Below are 22,977 nucleotides of genomic sequence, written 5' to 3' on the forward strand. Positions count from 1 at the left end.
ATTCAACACAGGATGTCAGATGTTACCAAGGACCAGGTAAGTAATATAAATAAAAGAAATGGACTGAATAAAAAGAGCAATGGCTACCAGGATCCAGCCTCAAATATAGAGAGGCATTGGGAGTGATGAAGACACTGGCAAATGAAAAGCACAAAACCCATTTAAACTGAGCCACCACTAACACATTTCAGCCAGTTGTTGCCAACCCATGAATTCCCAATTTAAAAATTTTTTTTCCAGACAATATGGAAACACATTATTTTACTGACTATATTTTTAATTTTGGCAACTAATTTACAACACTCTATAATTCGATGTAATAAACATAGCAAAGAAAAAAATCACTTATCTATGAGTCATACCTCACACATGAGCCACAAGTTTACAACCCTTGATTTAATATACATTTAGGAATACTTAAAACCTACCATGGTAGATAAATAACAGCCTACTTCAAGATGTACACATCCCAACCCCAGAAGCTATGAATGTCCTGTTATGTGGCAAGGGGAATTAAAGCTGCGGATGGAATTGAGGTTGCTAATCAACTGACCTTAAATAGATGATCCTGTATTATCCAAATGGGTTTAGTGTAATCACAAGCATCCTTAAAGGGGAAAGATCGAATTAGGAGAGTCAGTGTGGGATGCGATGTGAGAAAGACTCCATCAGACATTGCTGACTTTGAAGATGGAAGGGAGTTCAAACCAAGGAATCCAGGCTGTCTCTACAAGCTAGAAAAAGCAAGAAAATTGGTTCTCCCCTAGAACCTCCAGAAAGCAACACAGCTCTGCCCATACCTTAATTTTAGTTCACTGAGGCCAAGGTCAGCTTCTGGCCTGAGAATTGAATAAATGTGTGTGTGTGGTTTTGTTTTGTTTCATTTTAATTTTTACGGTTACTGGGGGAGATGGGGGGGAAGATAAATTGGAAGATTGGGATTGACATATACACACTACTATATATAAAATAGATAACTAATAAGAACCTGCTGTATAGCACAGGAAACTCTACTCAGTACTCTATAATAGCCTATATGGGAAAAGAATTTAAGAAAAAAAGAGTGGATATATGTATAACTGATTCACTTGCTGTACACCTGAAGTAAATGTGTTGTTTTAAGTCACTAAGTTTGTGATAATTTGTCACAGCAACAATAGAATATCCCACTCAAAAGAACTGAATTTATTTCAAGATCCACTGAGAATGTCCTTTTCAAGATAATTTTGTCTAAAATAATTCATAAGATTCTTTGTCTGTCTTACTGTGGGAGTACAAGTGTCACATTTTTCATGTAATATGTATATAATAAAATTTATTACATTAAAGCTTTACTATGGATTGCTGGAGTTGATGTAACTCACATCAGATAAATTAACAAAATGTGTATCTCAACTTGTTTTTACAAATATCTAATTTCAATTTAATAAAGCAGCCAATGGAAAAACAATGCATTCTAAAATATTTCCAATTCCCTATTAGTTCAAAGCAAGAATTTTCATCCTCTTTGTGTAAAGATCAATCTGGCAGCAGAAATAAAAATAAGATTCCATCCATTCCCCCATCCCCTCTGCCTTCCAAACAAAATAAATTCTCATTTAGTCCTTCATTAATTCATTCAACCAACACTGTGCAGCCTATGTACTAGGATTTGTATAAAGCTATAAAATGAAAGACATATTACCCTAAGAACATGAATTTCTATGAGGAAAATACTAAAATTTACAAGAGGTTGGATTGTTCTCATTCCACAAGCAATGATTTTAATTACACAAAAATGACTTAATCCTAATACATGCCATATTAGTTGCTAAACTAAATGATAGTTTATTGTTTAATGGTAAGCCTGATTATGTAGGCTCTTTTAAAAATGTGATTATTTTGTTTGGAACCATGGAAAAGAGGTAGTTAAACTGTCATATATAAACTGCAGCCAGAGCTCATTTGTTGGCTTGAACAATGATTCTTTTTAAAATGTTAAGCAAATTGCCATGCCACATTACCTCACATTGTTCCTCTTTTGCAAAACTGCAAGGGTAAGTCTTTCTTAAAAAGAAAAAAAATTTCCATTCAGCTAAAGTAGATTATTATTCAGTGCTCTGAACACTACAAACCCCACAGATAAGAGTCACAGTAAAAGTACTTTGAATATTTAATTCATTTAAAATCTGATATACTTATTTAACAAGATATAAATATGATTAAACAAGTTATCAGCATTATCCAAATGAAACCTGAAAGCCTTTCTGTGCAATTTTAAACAATGACTAGTGAGTATGATAAGCAAAAATAACTTTAGTCATTTTTAATTCTAATAAATTTTATAAGTCATCTGATTTATAAAAATCAGTATCAGATTCAGAAACAGTATTGAACACTGGTTTAAGAAATATAACAAAATATTGTGTATTATATAGAAAGATTAAAATTCTATAAATATATCATTTTATATCATTGTATTTTAACATTAAATTATACCAGATTATAATCTACATTTTATTATATTGTTGACAGACATTATGAAAAACAATTGTTTCAATAAAAATATCAAATCAAGGGCCTCCCTGGTGGCGCAGTGGTTGAGAGTCCGCCTGCCGATGCAGGGGATACGGGTTCGTGCCCCGGTCTGGGAGGATCCCATATGCCGCGGAGCGGCTGGGCCCGTGAGCCATGGCCGCTGGGCCTGCGCATCCGGAGCCTGTGCTCCGCAACGGGAGAGGCCACAACAGTGAGAGGCCCGCATACCGCAAAAAAAAAAGAAAAAAAAAAAAAAAAAAAAAATCAAATCACTATGTTATACACCTGAAAGTAATATTATATTGTAAATCAACTATACTTCAATTAAAAACAAAGAAAAAGAGTTGTTTCACATTCCATACAACCAAGAAAGGGATTCTAAAACAATGTGCTGGGCCATACAATAAATAGTTTAATAGAGCCAAATAAATGTTTGGCTTCTTCTAATATACTGAATGTCCTCATATCTGTAATTCATATCAAGCATGCAGTTTTCCTTCGTACCATGTACTCTTTTATCAATTTCATCACATGAGTACAGAAGTTACAATTTAAAACTTTTCAGTCAGCCCTCCATATCCATGTGTTCTACATCCATGGATACAGGGGCCCAACTATACTATGCTACTTTATATAAGGGACTTAAACACCTGTGGATTTTTATATCTACACGCGCCTGGAACCAATCCCCCATGGATACACAGGAACAACTATACAAAACATTTGGACTATCCATGCTCACAATTTATGGCCTAGAAGTTACGAAGCAGAGGCCTGAAGACCCAACTGTCAATGTGGTTTGTGACTTTTTTTTTTTTTTAAGTTGAATGCACTGCCTACATTTTTAAGTTAAGAAAGTGGGGCTTTTTTAAACATAAAAAAATCTAGATTTTTGCTTTTCTTGGGGTTAGAAAAGTAAGATTTCTAGGAATGGACCATATTCTTACCAGGTCCCTTTCTATGGGAACTCTTTAGTTCTTTAGTGTCCCCAGGACATTTAGGTGTCTAACACTTGGTCCCCATTTGCCAAACTCCCTAGGAATTTGAGTTTGTCACCCCTGACCTAGAACCCAAGTCTGCAGTTTCTTCTCTTAAATCCATGAACTTCCACAGACCATTCTCTTCCAGACTCTCTTACCACCTCTCAGCGGCCCTCCTCCTGGGAATGCTGGAAAGCTAAGAGTAGGCAGACCTAAGACAGCAAAGCTAGAAAGAGAGACCAAAAAATGAAACAAAGAAAATGAAGCCAATTGCCTGCCCAGACACCACACTCCCTCATCACAGTTTCTTTCTTACTGTCAAACTAAAATAACTGGAACAGATTTACACAAATATGTTTTAAGTGTTTATTATAGAACAACCACTGTTGCAGGTCCTTCTGAAATAATCCTGTGAAAAGTACAATTTCAAGTATAAGGCAGTATTTGTTTTTCTGCTTGCTTCACATTGCCAAAAATTTCTGGCACAGAAGACAAAGTCTTTCATTTCATAATTACGGATAGATTTTTTTAATTGTCAAGACAGAGTGATAATGCAATGCCTTGAATAAGTCTCATTCAAAATATAATGATGTGTGATATCTAATCTTTTACTTTTCTGTTTTAATATGATCAAAATGAGAAAGCACTGAGTATAAGAAAGAGGTAAATACATTTCATGCTTGAGGTAAAATGCAAACAAGAAAAAGTTTAGTCCTGTGCCCTCTACTATTTTACCTTTTAGCTAAGCTCAGCTACTCCTCCTCCTCAGTAATGATCATTGTTATTGTAATATTTGTATTAATAAGTAACAGTAACGAGAACAGGAACTACCAGTAGAGTTGACCCTCAAACAATGTGAAGGTTAGGGGAACCCACCCTCTGCACAGCCGAAAATCTGCGTATAATTTATTGCCAGCCCTCAGTATCCAAGGTCCCTCTGTATCTGCAGATTCAACCAACTGCAGATCAGATAGTGTAGTCCTGTGGCATTTACTATTGAAAACAATCCACATGTAAGTGGACCCTCACAACTGAAACTCATGTTGTTCAAGGGCTAACTGTATTGGGGTACTTATTTGTTCTAGGCAATGTGCTAAGTACATTATATGCATTATCTCAGTGCACCCTTAAAAGGTAAGTGCTATCATGATCTGTTTTAGAGATGAAAAAACTGAACCTTAGAAAGTTGAAGTATCTTGCCCAAAGTCACACAACTAATAAGTGTTGAAGCTGGTTTTCCAATACATGTCTGAATGCAAAGTCTATGCACTTAACCAGAGTAGGATACCCAGGACATTTTGCCTGTAAGGTACATATTCCTTCTTTGCTTCTAGTGGTCATAACTTTAAATCAGTGGTTCTCACCTTAAGGTACACCTCAGAGATCCCCATATTGACTCTAAATATGATGGTTAGCCCTTTCCTCATTTATAGATTATTACCTTTGACTTTCAGCTCCAAGTTGAAAGCGAGTAGGGAAGGGAATATCTGTGAAGTATATGTAAGAACTCTGGTTAAGATGCAGCAACTCTACGAATATGTGCTTTACAAATATTAATACATTCACCTTCATTTTCTACTCCAGACTTTGATGGTAGAAGATGTCAAACGGCCTTCAGGTGAAAAGCTTATCCTAATTAAATATTGAACCTCCAAAGGACCACTAAGATTTTCTTCCTATAAAGAGAGGTCTCTTTGGGGCTTCAGGTGAGATTAACCATATGTCAGTCTCTTTCTAATGCAAGGAAGACATTTTAGAAATGCTAAATTGTTTAATTTATTTCCTCTTTGCTTAGTATATTTTCTCTTTGCACCATTTTTGCTCCTACACAGTTGGGGATTCTTCACTGTCTAAAAAAAATCTTTATCATTAACATAAAAGATATTCCTGTCATTCATACAGACCTAAGGCAGTAGACAAAGTAAAACACAATGACAGACTACATAGTGATACAATATTATGCCTCATCAAAATAAAGAGGGAATTTAATATTTTGCTTGATCTCTAGACCCAGAAATATTTGCTAGTGGCAGGAAAGAAGTTATATCCTACAGTTCTGCTCAAAGAAATCCACTATGAAAAATGCAGGCTGAAAATAGTCTGGCATGCCTGCTGTTACTTTTTACCTCTGACCTTTCCAGATCTTGTGGCACTTTCTTCATTCCTTCACCTCTTTATGACCATTTAAATAAGAGATGATTGACTGACTGTGATATTTCTAGCTTGGTTATAACTAAAGAAAGTAGTAAAAGTGACAAAGTTTTATTAACAGCTCATCAGCTAGCATACCTGCCCTAAATCTAGTTTGCAGAAATAAGCTCAAGAAGTTAGATTTCTGTAGTTCTTTGATTACTTCTGTGTCTTTTCTGCACATTATGTGCACCTGAGAGATGCCAGCATTGCTTAGAAAGCCCCTTTGGTGCTGGAGGACTCAAGGACAGAAGAGGAGACTGCCCCCCATCTGCTGGATATGCACCTTGAAATTAACAGGACAAGAGGGCCTAGAATTTATGTCTTTGTGACTGGTATAAATTGGATGAATACATTTTCAGTAAACATAACATAAGCACTCTGTGTTCTATTAATAGTACAGAAACCCTAAATTTTCCAAAGCCTCTTTAGGTCTTGGCATATTAATGAGACCAAATTTCCTGACTCATTGACTGCACCTGACCTAGGCATTCAGACAACCAGATGCACATCATCTATCCCTATTCCACCTTTCCCAGGAAACCCTGAGGGCCAGAATCCTGGGATTCTGCCTTCTGCACTGCACACCGCTGCCCTTGCTGGTGCTACTACTTCCTTATGTACTACTTTCAAAGGCCTTGCACCCTCATAATCTCAAGTGATTCCAATTTCCATGTATAAACAAGCAGATTGCCCATCTCTCCCTCTCTGTGAAAGTTTGTCATCCCAGTACCTACACTTCTTACCTCACTAGTTCTGCTAAATTCTCTCATATGTTTTGTCAGCTTGTGCCAGAAGAGAAGGCTCAGAAATCAGAACTGAGAAAACAGACACTATGCTATCCTTCCCCACTGTTCTTTGCCATCTGTCCCTTGCCTTATCTCTAGGTGCTTGGATACAAATGTCTTCCTTGAAAAGTCGTCCCTGCAAAGACAATCTACTGCTATCAAAAGACATCTGGGATCCACTGGACTAGCACCAACTTAGACATGTTAAATATGTTTTAATCTCAGTTACAACTCAACTGGGGCCTCTACTACTGCTGAATACCAGCTTATATAGTGATAGGTAATTGTATTAACTGATCAAGCATGCATCAGTGCTCTCCTTGTCTCACCATGCCACCTCTTCACACCACACAACTCACAGATTATATGGATGTTTTAAGTCCTTACCTAAGTCACACCTTTTTCTTTAACTTTTACCAAAGTTTCATTTTTACATTGATTACAGGGCCCCTATTACAGTACTTAATCTTTCTTAAATTACTTATTCAGAAATAGGTTTTTATCATTAGAATATGAGTCCCTGGTTGCAACATTCATGTATTATTCATTTCTGCATTCCCCACAATGTCTAACATGGTACTCTAAATGTAATAAGCACTCAAGTTAATTTTACTGTCACACAAGAAGCAGTTACCAAGCGTTTACTTTACAAGTATCTTCCTAGTGGTAACACAGCTATCCCAGTTCTTTTGGTTTCTGACAGGACTATATACAACTTCAATGTAACTGAAATTTATTCAGAATTTATTATAATGACCAAATTTATATCTACCCATGTGTCTACATTATTGGTATGTAACTATTTGAATGAAGAATTAAATAATTTCTCAAAGGCAGGGCATAAATTCATGATATTATCTTTGCTATGAAAACCTACTAAAAATAGCTAACACTGAAATGTTTAAACCATATTTTCATCTCACAGCATTTTTAACATACTGAATTCTTTGTTCTTTATACATTGATAACATTGCTAGGTTAACTATAAACCTATTAATATCCTTCTTATTCTTTTTATTCTGCATTCTCTATTCTTATGGCTAGTTTTTTTTAGGATAAGATCTTGGTTCTTAGTTAATCTCTAGCTTGATTTCTTTGCACTTTTGTTCATCACACTCAACTAACAAAGCTATACAGATTCATATTCAGTTCCAGAACGGTTTACCGAAAATTTTGTGTGGCACAATGATCTCACTGAAAAGTTAACTGTAGTTTATTTCTTGGTAGTAAGTTTATTATCAACAGTTAAGAATATTTCCCCTCTCTGGGGCTTCCTTGGTGGCACAGTGGTTAAGAATCCGCCTGTTACTGCAGGGGACACGGGTTCGAGCCCTGGTCCGGGAAGATCCCACATGCTGCAGAGCAACTAAGCCTGTGCACCACAACTGTTGAGCCTGTGCTCTAGAGCCCGTGAGCCACAACCACTAAGCCCGCGCACCTAGAGCCTGTGTTCCAAAACAAGAGAAGCCACCGCAATAAGCCTGCGTACCACAACGTAGAGTAGCCCTCACTCACCACAACTAGAGAAAGCCTGCGCACAGCAACAAAGACCCAACACAGCAATCAATCAATCAATCAATAAAATATCATAAAAAAATATTTCCCTTCTCTCTCCTAAAAGGAGAATAGTTTTAGAACAGGATATCTAAATAATCATTCCCAAAGTTGAGTAAATCAGCCATTGATTATAAAAAATTAGTCTCGAGACATTATTAGATAGGACTGTTTAGGTTGGGCATGGTTCCAGGAATTGGGGGCGATAGACATGAGGAGTATGATCAGATTCCCCCAGAAATGGGAAAAGAAACAGGAAGGTACTGTTTCCTTATGTGGCAGGGACTTGTACTGCTCATATGCAGGGTCCTGAGGTGGCAGGACCTCGAGTGGGAAGGCAATATGGAATCCTGTGGAGTCTGAATCCCAGTGGCATAGTTAGGAGAGGCAGTGAGGGCCCTATGTTGGGCCATGTGGACATGGAGGGAGATTATCTACTACCCCAGCAGTTAGACTTAAACCAGGAACACCTCTGCAGCTTCCCCAATGGGCCAATGACTCTCCCTAATTTTTCTGAACTACAATCTCCAAGTTCCCGGCATGATCTAAAAAAGGAAGATGGTTGTCCCCAAAACGTGACTTGACCTTGACTCATAGAAGCCCAAGGCTGTATCTGGTATGATTTTCAAAACTAAAGAACTAATAACTTCCTTCCACTTGAAGTATTGTGGGACAATTATATGTGTTACATTTGTATTTGTTCAACAGTTCTTGCTGGTTAATCAGCATCTAAGTTTTCTCAGTGGTTTCACAAATCCACTTTATACTCGACTACCAGTCATTCAGAACTTGTGTTCCAGGGTAAAATTCCATCTAAGATAACAAGATAAGCATTAATAGCCCTGACTAGGTTTTCTGCTAAGCTTTGGGGGTCTGATGATAAATTGAGATCCAGTAGAACAGCCTGCAATAGTGTGCAATATCATTAACAAGAGGTATAAATCAAGTTGAAGATGGTCACCCTGTAAAAGTCTAGGAAACAACAGCCCATACTATCATTAGGAGATGCCTAATCACAGATGAGGAAAAATTAATACCACTAGGGAACAAAGTTTGTGAAAGACCAATAGGCATCACTGAAGCACACATAGTCACAAAACTGATTTAATGCACAATTATTTAACTATGGATTTATGGATTCTTTACCTTTGCCTGAGATAGCATGGATGATGGAGTACAGAATAATATTGAATTACACAGCAAACACTTTATGTATTCAGCTCTAAGGGTAAGGGCTTACTCAGTGATTTTCCTGATTGCACATTATCATTACTTAGGGAGCCTTTTAAAATTACCAATGCTCATATCCCACCCTCAGAGAATCTGATTTTCAATTGTCTTAAGTAAATCAAAGACATAATTATTTTTTTAAAAGCTCCCCAGATGATTCTAATGTGTATCCACGGTAAGAAAAAGAATCACAAAACTGGGAGAGTCAAGATAGTCAATGGGCTGCCTTATCACCACCAAAAACTGTAATGTGTCTAAGGTTTAACCTACTGGCAAGCTAACAAGTTAACCTACCACAGTGTCATAGAACCTGGCAGAAGACACAAATCCTTGGTCAGAGACACGGCAATAGCAGTAACAGAGGATCAGAAGTTTTTGCACCAATTCCCTAAGCTCCAGTTTCCATAAGGCAATGCAAAAAAGCCAGATGTATTGCTTAACTGAGAAGCAACCCTGAGCTTAGCAAATCTGAAACTTTATAATGGCCAATAAGCATGCCAGCCTTTTGCTCTGAGGGTAACACTGTCTTTTTTATACTGGACAGGTTCACAAGGATTGTACTAACCCTCCCCTCCATTCCAGATAACAACACTCTTTATCTTCCAGGGCTATCACAACACGACTGTCCTTGAAAAGGTATGTGTAGTAATGTGAGAAGCCCATGGAGAATTATCTCCCCAAAATATCCACCCCAAGTTTCTACATTCTCTGCCTTCTGGTGAATTTTCCAGTAAATGCACTACTCTGATGGCCACTCTGATTCACTTGACTGACAGATGCTGGAACCAAATTCATTAAGTTTCTCATACAGCATTGAATTAAGACCCTCCATAGGACCTAAGAAACAGGGTGAGGCCTACAGCTGAACAAATTGCCTCAACCATCAAGAGATACTATAGAAAGCCAGATGGCTTTCTCCTTAAGTTTCTGTAGTGGTCCTTCAATATCATCTGAGGTATAAATCCAGGCTCAGTACATTGTACTGATGATTATACAGTTTCTGCTTTGGCCTACAAGGAGTACATCTAGAATTCATGCTTAACAACTCTGACCAATGAGTTGACACTAACCTCAACATCTTTCAGAGTCAGTGTGGTGTTATTGATTACTTAGCTAAAGTCAGGGACAAATTTTCTACCACTCTTTCTTATTGGATTACTCCTATTGTAGGACTACTGGCTGCAAGATGCTCATAAATGACTCATTATTTATGAGCATCTTGCAGATTCCTCCAGGAAGCTCCTTTCACCTCTACAAAATCAGTGTGTACCATGCCAGTAGCTACAATTTCAACTTTCTTCCTTTAATTCCCTACGTGCACACAGACCACTCATCCAGAAGGATCAGTCCAGGAAGGTCAAGAGAGTTTTCATCAAACGTACAGACACCCATTTCAATCTGTAGGAACCACTGTGTAGGGCCTTACTGAGATACTGCTCTACCAAGTGGTCATCATACTTAAGATCTAGGACCATGTCAATGTAACAAGAGAATCTAGGTGACTGAAATAGAATCAAGTTTGAATCCCTAAAGCATCCCTTCTGACAGAATACCATCCAGGCAGTGCACCGACCAGGGTTGCAGTAAAAGAAAAGAAAAACCTTTCTTACAAAGATACAGTCAGGGTGGAATTTTGAATTTTTAAAATCAGTTTACATAAACCACTACCATTTTTGTTCTGCTCATACCCCCAGGAAGCAGTCGAGAGCAAAAAACTTATCTTAGGACAGATACATTTAATCCCCAAAGTTCATTACTAAGATGTATGGACAAGGAGGAGGTGAGAAATCGTTTTGAGTCAAAAAGAAATCGAATAGATTCGAATAGAATTTTGAATAGAAATTGTTTTGAGTCGAATTTTGAGGATGCCCTTTGAAAGTTATACCACATGCATATAGATGGCAGGGAGTTTGGAAGGTCTATCAAATATCTTGACTATAAAACCCATTTTTGAGTGCTTGCTATAAAAGGAGTACTGCTTTCTGCAAATGATCCAGAAAGCTGAAAATATGACATGGATAATTTTCAACTACCACAACAGTATGGTCAGGGTCAGCTGATGAGACTGAACGGCCACACCATAAGTTGAAAAGGTGTCAACAGCAGTGAAGCCACACTGAAAGCCCAAAGAGAAGTCAAAGTCTGATGTTTTCAATTTGCCAAGGCAGCAGAAGCCATGCCCTATATAGTGAGGGCTCCCGCACTGTGAGTCAAACGGGTCAACTTAAGGCAGGAGACACAAATCTGACTACAGGGGTATCAGAAATGTAGAGTCCTTTACTTGAGCACAGTCTATGATGATAGATGTGTTACCCTCTGCAGTATGATGTTGTATCCAGGCAGCAACAGTGGCAACCTGGACAGTTCAGGCTTAATCGGCGGCTTAATTCTAATCAATTTCATCAAATAATGGTCCCTTAAAATGAGTCACTTATATGCATGAGCCAGCCAGTTCGACCAGCAGCTTCTCTTTGTTTCCACAGTTTGTGGCCTCAAAGTGGAACATCTTTAATCTGCCAGTCTGTAGTTTTGCAAATGGCAGACCAGGCAGCAAGGACTGCAGCATCTTAAACACACTATTTCCATTTGACAAGCAAGGCTTGTTAGATCCTTCCCACCTTGTTAGTCACTGAGTCCAAGTTGACCATCCCCAAAAGGAAATAACAGGCTAGAGAATCAGAAAGTGTCCTGGGAAGATGTTAAGTTTCAACAACAAGAGGCCAGTAAAAAACTAAAAGCTGCTTTTCAAAAGGGGTTTACCAGGTAACCCTGTCAGGGAGGCAAGGCCCAAAACCCTCATGGGTACCACTGGTAAAGGCTGTCTCCTTTTTCCAGAGACTCCATAACACAAAATCACCAGTCACAAACACTGGTACCTGAAAGGAGTCATCAGGGCTGTGGAACCCCAGAGACGTTAACTCCCCCTGCCTAATGTGGCTCTCTCATATTGGAAGAATCCCCTACTGACTCTCATAGGACAGAGAAGTACAGTATGAAACATCAACTCCTACTATTCATTCAGATGTAGAAGCCACAACAACAATACACAGAATTATACCAATATGAAACATCAATTCCTACTATTCATTCAGATGTAGAAGCCACAACAACAATACACAGAATTATACCAAAGTGCCCACAGGGAAATGTTAGCCTCCCTTCCTAACTGAACCCTACCCAAACCACATCATTTGAATTAGGGAGTACCCATCCCCCAATGGTAGGAATGTGACTTGGGTGCCTATATCTAAGTCATAAAAGTTTGAGCCCTCACCTGCCCAAAGTCACCCCAGCATACTTGGGTGCCTGTGGCCTCTGTTCCCCCTTGAGACAGCAAGACCTTGGCCTCACATCTTATCACCTTTATTCTTCAATCAGCAGAGGTTGGAGTAGAGGGAAAGAGAGAAAACACAGCACACAAAGACAGACAGCGACCCCATGGCCAGTAAGCAAGGCTTATGCATTCACCCTCAGCTTTAAGAAGCTGTTCGATCACAGCCCAAGTAAAAGAACTTCTGTGTTTGCGGCCCACTCAATGCTCTACATTAAACAGCAAGATCCGCATACCTGACATCATTTATTTCAGCTTTGCATACCCCTTGATAAAGCAGCCACACACACATTGCTTTCCAACTAGGACCACAGGGTTTGCACCTTTAGGCTGACTTGGGTTTGATTCACACATTGGCAGGATATTTTTGAGTCCATCTTAATCATGGGCACCTGCTGCCCTATTGCCAAGACAACACCCTAGTTTTTGCCTGATTTTAACAAAAAGGCTAGAGAAGTTTTCTTAATTGGTGAGGCCAACTTCAAAACTTTATCTATAATTCTTCAGGTGAGTTTCCATTTTCCAGCTCTTCACCTTCATCAGCATAGTAAACCCAGCCTAGGAGAGTAAGAGTCCAAATAGTAGTTAAGGATTCATCTATTGTTTCCCATGAGAGTTATTCTCTCAGGGAAACCTCTTCAAGAATACAATTTCCTTTTAGCAGCGAGTACCCACTACAAAAAAAAAAAACAACAAACAAAAAAACAACCTCAGAGCTTTTACTGCTATCTCCAAATGGATCTCAGAGTGCCATATTAGACAGCAGGAGCAGTTAAACCATGAGACAACCAACTGTTGCCTTTATCCTTAACAAGCACTGCATGCACTCCCTAGGTTTAGTACCAGCTGAATTTCTAACAATTTGCCTCATTTCTGCCTACAGTAGTCACAGATTTTCCATTTCTCACATTCAGGGTAGATGCACATTTCTGTAACTGTTGTCTGAAAGGGGGTGGGACTTCTGCCCACCCAGGACAAATCTTAGTACTAGTTGGTACAATTAAGCAGACTGAAAGCTGACTTCCAGATTGGCAAGAAAGACTTCCACCCGGAGGAAAAGGGACTGGTTCAGTGATTGATGTTGCTAATGCCTTCTTTCAATCCCAACTTTTAAGAGTCTCATGCAATATGCATTCACATGGGGAGGGTCCCAATTTACATTTACTGGTTTGCCCCAGCTTACTATCATAATCTGATTAGAAAAGAGTTGGATATGATACAGATTTCAAGTGTTATAATATACTGTATTGATGACATGACTGCAATTCGAGCAGCTGTCTTTGAATCAATTTCCTGACATCTGACCTATGACCACATGCTCGAATTCTCCTTACTATCCAGAAATAGTCATTTATTGCCTAGTTGACCTAAAGTTGCTCAACATGCTCGCTACAAATACAAAGGATTTCTTTCAAGGCCCATTAATTGGACCATAAGGTGCTTATTCTTTCTCTTCCAGAAAGCAATGTCTCTATCAGCTCTGACCCTTATCATTAAAACTATCAAAAGATCTGAGAGGTTACCTTACTTGAATGCTAAGATGTTAGCCTGCCACAGTTTCATGGATGCTGGAAGCTGACATGAAACTCCTGGGTCAGAAGCAAAGAACTTTATTAAAACTCACAGCAACAGCAGTGCCCAGAGTATAAGCATGTTCTTTTGCCATTTTCCTGAGTTCCAACTCTTACAGGATAATAGAATGCCAGGTGACACCTGTATACTGTGAATTGCATTATAGGAAGGCAACTCTGAACTTAGGGAACTCAAATATTTTATAATGTGCAGAAAGCATGCTTGTTCATTTGCTCCAGAAGGCAATATTATCTTTATTTTCCTGAACAGTAAGTATAGCTGACCTGTGTTCGGGAGGGAGATGCTATCTCTATTTCCAAGGCTGTAAACAAACCTTTGCTTTGCTCCGGTGTGAGACACTATCTTCCTGTTCACTGAACAACCCACCTTGAAAAGATAGTCTGGAACAAATATAGTCAGTGCTTCTGTTACCAAGACAAGCAAAAATCCACATATGTTTATCTCCCAACAATGACTAAGTTTCTTCAGGCAACTACCCCAACAAATAAGCTAATACAGGAAGCTAATCTCAGCTACATAAATCATATTCCCAGTCCATTTTTTGTGGACAAAGACTTTGTGAACAAAGGCTTCTTCTAAACAAAAAAAAGTTTTTGAAATCTGATAAATATAACTCATTTTTAACAAATAAAGAAATATGTGCATTCTAAAAGCACAAAAACACCTATTCAAAATGCCTTACCATGTGTTAAGACATTTACTTTCCTCTATTTCTCTCTGGAAAAGTGAGTTCTTGTGTTTAATAACATAAGTGAGCTCCAAATTGCTTACTCTAGAAAATGAGGTCCAAAAATTAGTTTTGTGATTCTTTTTTCCAAAATACTGGCCCCCTCTCTCTGTTCTAGTTTCCATTCCATACATAACATTATTTGTGAAAACCTATCTGGATATTGAAGGAATATCAGGACCATAATTTCATAAATAGAACATCTAAACTTGTGAACAAACTGTTACCCAGCTGCACACTGCTGTGAAGAGAGTATTTTGGGGTCTTTGATGAAAAAAGTGTTTGCTGGATTTGTTCTGCAAAACTTGTCACTAATCCATATCCTACCAAGTTCTTCTTACGGTAAGAATTTTACGTACCAATTCAATTGAGACCATTATGTTTCATTTTTTCGTGTATTAGAGAAAAAAATTTACATGTTCCATAAGCTTTAGAAAAAAGTATTCATAATTCACTACTTCACTTAAATTGAACAGCTACCCATTTGTTTAATGTATCACACAAAAGGAGTTTCTCTGATCTAAGAATTATTTTTAAATAACTGTTCCCTTATAAATAAGTATTTGTAAAGTAGATAAAGTACTTTTACAAGCTGGCTAACCATCAGCCTACTTTCCAATTCCTCTCCTAGATGTTAGTCATCTTCCATATACATGAAAATTTAAATGGTGTAACATCACTCAACAATATAAACTTTTCTTGCAAGACACACTACAATTTGACAAAATGCTTGAAGAGTCCTCAAATATCATTCTTCTCCTGAATTGAATGACTAAAGCTGCATGAATTGATTATAAAGTAAAATTTAATAGATTATAAAATTTTAGATCTGAATAATAAAATTGGCTTCATTCATTAAAACTTTATTTCATGGCAGAGTTATGCAACAAGAATCCAATATAAGTTCTGGGTTAATCAGTCTTTCACCAGGGTTGTAAGACATAATAGATTCCATTTGGGGATCTCTAACTTAAACTTTGCAGGAATTTTTTAGGTCAAGACATAAGTTATTCAAATACTCTTACATTTTCAGTAGTCTCTCCTTTTGGAATGCAGTTAGACAATTTTAAAAACTACTAAGGTTTCATTCATTTTTGCTAGTGTTTAGATAAGTAGCTTTAACATGTCACAGGCTCTTTTTTATTGATATAAACTTAAACAATGTTATGTCAATTACCATGTACAATATGTTGATTTGATACATTTATATATGATTACCACTGTAATGTCAGCTAACACCTGTATCACATCACATAATTATCTTATTTTGTGGTGAAAACATTTAAGATCTAGTCTCTTAGCAACTTTGAAGTACAGAATACAGTATTGTAGACTATAATTACTATGCTGTGCATTAGATCACCAGGACTTATCTATTGGTTTCAAGACTGTACCCTTAAACAACATCTCCCCAAGTCCCCCACCTCCCAGATCCTGGTAACCACCATTTTACTGCTTCTACAAGTTCAGCTCTAGGGATACAGACAACAAAACTGATACCTACCTTGAGCTTACACTGTAGTGAGGAATGGGAGTTATAGGGCATGAATAATAAATGTAAAATATAAATTACCGGCACTCCTCAGAGATACTGTAGGTTCCATCCCAGACCATGACAACAAAATGAATATCAATAAATGAAGTCACACAAATGTTTTGTTTCCCGGTGCATATAAAAGTTATGTTCATGCTATACTGTAGTCCATTTAAGTGCTACAGCATTATGTCTAAAAAAAAACAATGTACATACTTTAATTTAAAAATACTACTAGGGGCTTCCCTGGTGGCGCAGTGGTTGAGAGTCTGCCTGCCGATGCAGGGGACACGGGTTCGTTCCCAGTCTGGGAGGATCCCACATGCTGCGGAGAGGCTGGGCCCGTGAGCCATGGCCGCTGAGCCTGCGCGTCCGGAGCCTGTGCTCCGCAACGGGAGAGGACACAACAGTGAGAGGCCCGCATACAGCAAAAAATAAATAAATAAATAAATAAAATAAAAATAAAAAATAAAAATACTACTAAAAAAGGCTATCCATCACCTGAGACTTCAGTTAAGTCATAGTAGTAACAAAGATCATTGATCACAGATCACCATAACAAATATAATAACAAAAAAGTCTGAAATATTGAGAGAATTACCAAAATGTGATATAGAGACATAAAGTGAGCAAATGCTGTTGGGGGAAAAAAAAGGTCTCAAGAGACACTCAAAGTAGGGTTGCCACACCTTCAGTTTGTTAAAAAAAAAAAAAAAAAACGCAATATCTGCAAAGCATAATAAATGAGGTATGCCTGTACGTAGTATGTTAGATAATAATAGTCATGAGAAAAAGGAATAAAGTAAGGAGAATAAGAAATAATAGAACAGAATAAGGCAAGGTGGGGTTGGGGCTGGTGAACTACAATATTCAATAAAGAACTAGAGTAGGTTTCATTGAGAAGAACTTTATAGGGATTGTTAAGACATTTCAAAATATTGATAGGAATCAAAATAATGAATCTATATCATCCCTTTAAAATGATATCCTTATTCTTTTATTAAACTTTCCCAAGAGTTTAATCCTAGATCTAATATAGGATTTTTGTTAGAAATATAGATAAAATCTATACAATTAAAATACATCAATATTTTAATGTGACGAGAACTCTTAGGATTTACTTTCTTAGCTTTCATATATAACATACAGCAATGTTAATTATATCTACCATGTTGTACATTACATCCTCAGCACTTATTTATCTTATAACTGGAAGTCTGTAGTACCTTTTCACTGCCTTCATCCAATTTCCCCTCCCCCCTCCATATGAGATGATGGATGTTCACTAAACAATATGATAATCATTTAATGATTATCATTATGCTGTATACCTTAAACTTATACAGCACTGTAAGTAAATTATATCTCAAAACTGGAAGAAAAACTGTTGTATTTTATAACAGTTAAAATTCTACATAATCGTATATAATACAGTTATGTTATATAATAGAAACTCTACCCATGCAAACATAAACAGAATTGGAAGGTAATATGTAAAAAGGATTTGTATCTTTAAAAAAACATGGAGTATATATATATATATATATATATATATATATATATATATCAAAAATAGGTTTAAAATACTTTAACCTGATATAAAATGAATAGAGGACATATTCTCAAAAAAAAAAAGAACTACATATGAGTTATAAACAATATATAGCATACAGATACCCATAAATGAAAAGTTACAAACTGTAATTGTGGGATATTCCTTTTTACTTAGAAAATTTGCAAATAATTTTTAAAAGGCAATAGTCAATGTTGGGAAATATTTTGTGATAAATTAATATGCACTACTAATAAAAATGAAAGTAGGATAACCCTTTCTGGAAAGCAATCTATGTATAAAGAGTACTTGTATGATAGAGTAACATAATCATTCAGTTTTTTTTTCAAAAAGTACTTAAGAGAACATGCTCACAACATAACATAAAATCAAAAATCGAAGTTGCAAAATGGTCTCGAGTTTGTACAATGCATGTAAATATGTTTGTGAAAATAAATGTAGATGAAATATACATGACTCTAGAATTCAGTCTCATTTATTTATGCAAATAAATTCTTTTAGGCCTAATCTGAATCATGCCTTAGGAGGTATAATACAGGAGGGAATAATAGTGACAACGATAGCCAACTGCCTAGCATCCAAAGTGCAGCACAACTTTTCCTGTTCTGAATTTCATGTTATACATGTAATACTTCTTGTCAATTTAGGAAATTTTTTCATCAGTCCTCCAGAGGAATTTACCTACTAGTATCAGTGATTAAATTGAAGAGCTAAAATAAAGAGATCATTTTACTTTTATGTACAAACTAAGGGAACTAATTTGGCAGAAGTTCAGCTCTATTACCACAACTCTATTACCTTGAAGGATTCTGCTTCCTTATATACTTAAAAAAAAAAAAAAAGATTTAAGGAAGTGTTTCAGTGAGGGCCTTAGGCAGTGTTACAAAACTTTTCATTGGAGATAAAATGTTAGTGAAAATTCAAAAGGGTATTAATTTGTGATATGATGATATATCTAGAAAACATGCAACTTAACAAATGTGTTTCAAGGAAAAACCACTAGCCTACAGAGTGAAGGCACCAGTGCAAATAAGTGTTAAGAGCTTTATCAATCATTTCTATTTTTATTATGTAAGTTTTATTATGTAAGCTTGGTTTAGCTGTTAAGTAGATATGAAAGGGTTTATTTCTGAGCTAAAGAGACTCAAAAAAGTGGATTAGAGGCTAGGGTAAGCAATCAATAGGGAGAAAATATGTTCATTAGCATACTATGCATGATCTGTACTTCAGCAATTATCATTCATTATCAATTACCATAGCTTTGGTTTTACATGTCTGGAGCAGTTCACAGTAGATGTTAGTATACTAATGATGCAGAGTTTATTTTGGTGTCAAATTAATTTTAATACCTCCATAAATTACATTTGCCCTAAGTTTGTAGATTAATAAAAGGCCTGAAGGGATCAATTAAACTACTGCATTATGTAGTAGAAATTATATGCTCAGGCTATAGTTTTTTTTAAAGTCACATTGGTATGAGAATATGTTAATGCTACTTTTTGATCTGCTAATAAACTCCATTCATCTTTAGATAATTTTCCTTCAGAAAACTTTTATATTAGTCATTTTCACTTCTTTCCTTTTCCAAACATTTTCACAAATCTTTTAATAAGATTTGGATTTTTTTTCTCTTTGTACAATTTTGTATAATAAAAGACAAATGTAAGGCTAGTAAAATTTTCAGCAGAAAGTTGTTAAAAAACAACCAACTATCCAAAAGAAGGGAGGGAATGATCTGGAATGCAAGGCCAATTTCACTAAAAGTAAAGAGTCTTGGAGTTGAAATATCCAAATACAAATATTGACCATGTTGGATATGAGTGAAAAAAAAAAAAAAGCGATAGGGGTACAGAGAGAAGTATGTTGAATGTCTGCTATCTAATCAGCACTCTGTCAGGCAATGCATACTAATCTCTTATTCAGTCCTTAAATAAAGTATTATTTCCAATGTACAAATGCAGATCTAAGACTCACTGTTCACACAATGTGGTCAAGATCACCTAGTTAAGAGATAATAACACCAGGTTTTGAAATCCAAATCTCTCTAATCCTAATGAGGTTTATATAAAACATGGTTCAGACCAAAGACTGAGAAAAAATACCTATAGGTGCCGACAAGCAAAGGTGTGCTCAGTGATCAGTGAGGCCAACAAAGGATGTGGGAGCTGCCTGGAGGGGCTTCCACTAGACTTAAACTATTTTTATTTTACTCTTAGTTATTTCATATTTGTATATATTTATCAACTCCTTGTACCTGTGGCTCTTATACAACTATAAAAGTAAGTCAAATTTACAAATAATATTATAAAAGAAAAAAAAGACCTATAGGGAAATATAAACATGTTGTGTTTTACGTTTATTCAGACAAAATTTTACTTGCTATATAAACTCATGCACATACATGTATGTATATATATGTTTTATAATTTAGATAGACGTATAGATAGATTTATGAACAGACTTAAATGTTATAGGCATTTAGTTAGGGAACATTTATTTTTAAATACTCTGAATTCCTCAGACCAGTTTGGACAAAATGACCTTTTTAGATTCCTTGCAGCACCACATATCACATCATCGGAACTGACTGTTATTTAATTAGACTTTTAGATATTCTAGAACTTATTCTAAAAGAGTATTCCTCTTAAAAAAAACTCATCTTAGGAAACAGTGTTTTCTATAAATTAGAAATGTTTTATATATATATTTTCTATATATATTTCTATATATATATAGAAATGTTTTCTATAATACCTCTATCTTTTTAAATACTTTTTAAACTTTTAAAAAGAAGACAGTTTTAAGATAGAACAGATATCTTTTTTTTTTTTTTTTTCCTCTTAGTTGCTCTGCGGCATGTGGGATCTTCCCGGACCAGGGCACAAACCTGTGTCCCCTGCATTGGCAGGCAGACTCTCAACCACTGCACCACCAGGGAAGCCCTAGAATAGATATCTTGTATAAAATGAAATATTATATCAAAATTACTTAGATTGCTCCAACCATCAATATTTTATTATATTCTAATAATTTAAAACAGAAGATAAAGATTTATTATTAATAACAGGTTTTCGTTTTTTTAATAAGCCATTGCCTTTGCAGATAATTTTAAAACAGGAGTTTGAAAATACTCATAATAATGGCAATAATATTGAAATAGGTGAACTTTCAAGGTATTACTTTTAAAGGACAATGTTCATTTGAATAAGTATTTTAGTATAGTTTTTGAAAAAATCAAATATTGTTTCAGTCAAACATCATAGGATGGTCACAAAATATTTACTGACAGGCAAAGATAATTCAAAATAAAGTAAGTAAACAAATGTATTCATAAAGACAATTCCAAATAATATATTAGTAACTTTGAGAAAAAGAAACTGTCCCTAAGTGAAGAGTGTGATGAATTACTGAAAAAGTTCAAGCTGTGAAGGTCACATATGAGAGAGTAGGATAAATTGGGGGAGGGGGGATATTTTAGACATTATAATCATGTAGTCCAATGCTTAGTTAATTTGGAATGAAAACTCTGCATAATGAAAACTAGGTCTTAAAACTGGAGCTCAAACATGTCATCTGAGGACAAAGGGAACTGTAGGAATCACGCAGTGCTACAGGGTAATGACTTGTTAACACATCAGTATCCAAAAGATCAGATCCAATTCTCAGAATCTTTTTCTAAATATATTCCCATATGCCTTATAAGCTTTCATTTATAGACTAGTCTTTTGGGTTTTGTGTGGGGTTTTTTTTGTTTTTGTTTTTGTTTTTTTTACTAAACTTAAAAACTAAACAGAATATGAATCTCTCAATCACATATGTTTTTAAGTTGTTTGGTGTTGAGATTAAATTAAATCATTAAAGAAAAAAGTATGATAAATTTGAGATGCACAAGACCATTTGGGATAAAAATGAGTAAATGTCAGCATAAAACTTCTAAATTTGGAATTTTCTTCTTTTCCAGTCAATTGATTCTTACAGAGAACTAATTCTTGTAAAGATCTTAATTATCATAAAAAATTCTTGATAATATAAAAATGAATTGCACTAAATGCTTATTTGAACATAGTTTCTAAAAATACAAATACTACAACCTTGAAATAATTAAGCATTTTAAATCTCTGTATGAAAAAATATAAGTAAACACACAGAGATTTTTATAACATGTAGCACATAAGTATGTTCAGAAAACTAGAACTTGGCATTGGGTGACTCAGACATAAATTACAAATTTTAACATGGGAATCCAGTTTATCTGCTTGTCCCAGAACTTTCTAGTTTAAGAGATTAGAAAATACCATTGATATTTTAAACAGTGTTGAGATATAACTGATATATTTTAAATTATACATAGTTTGTTTGCTTTTGTACAGATTTCCAGGTTTAGACTGTTACAAATTAAGCTGCTATAAACATTAGTGTACAAGTCTTTGTATGAACATATGCATTCATTTCTCCTAGGAATGGAATGGCTGGATCACACAATAGATGTATATTTTACTTTTCTATTGTAACCTTAAATTATGTTTTGTACCAAATTATAATGACTATACTAACATGACTAGATAAATTTATGAATAGCTAATATTTGTTTAGCATTTTTGGATGACACTAGATTTTGAAAGTCTGTTCAAATTTTTATCTGACATTCTAAATTAGAATACTCTAACCATGAAAATCTGTAGTTTGGTTTTTTTTTTAATTTTGAATTTTAAGCTTATAGAAAATTTGTAAAAGGGTACAAAAGTTTCCTTATATCTCTCACTCAGTTGCCCTAATATTAACATCTTTCATAAACTTAGTGCAATTATCAACAGCAAGAAGTTAACATTGGTACAATATACTAAGTAAAATAAAATCTCACCAGTTTTTTGACTGATAACCTTTTCTCTTCTAGGACCTTATCTATATCACATTTAGTTGTCATTTCTCTTTGACTCCTCCAGTCTGAAACTGGTCTTTA

Source organism: Mesoplodon mirus (genome assembly GCF_964341445.2).
Source record: "Mesoplodon mirus genome assembly, chromosome: 8".
Lineage (NCBI taxonomy): Eukaryota > Metazoa > Chordata > Mammalia > Artiodactyla > Ziphiidae > Mesoplodon > Mesoplodon mirus.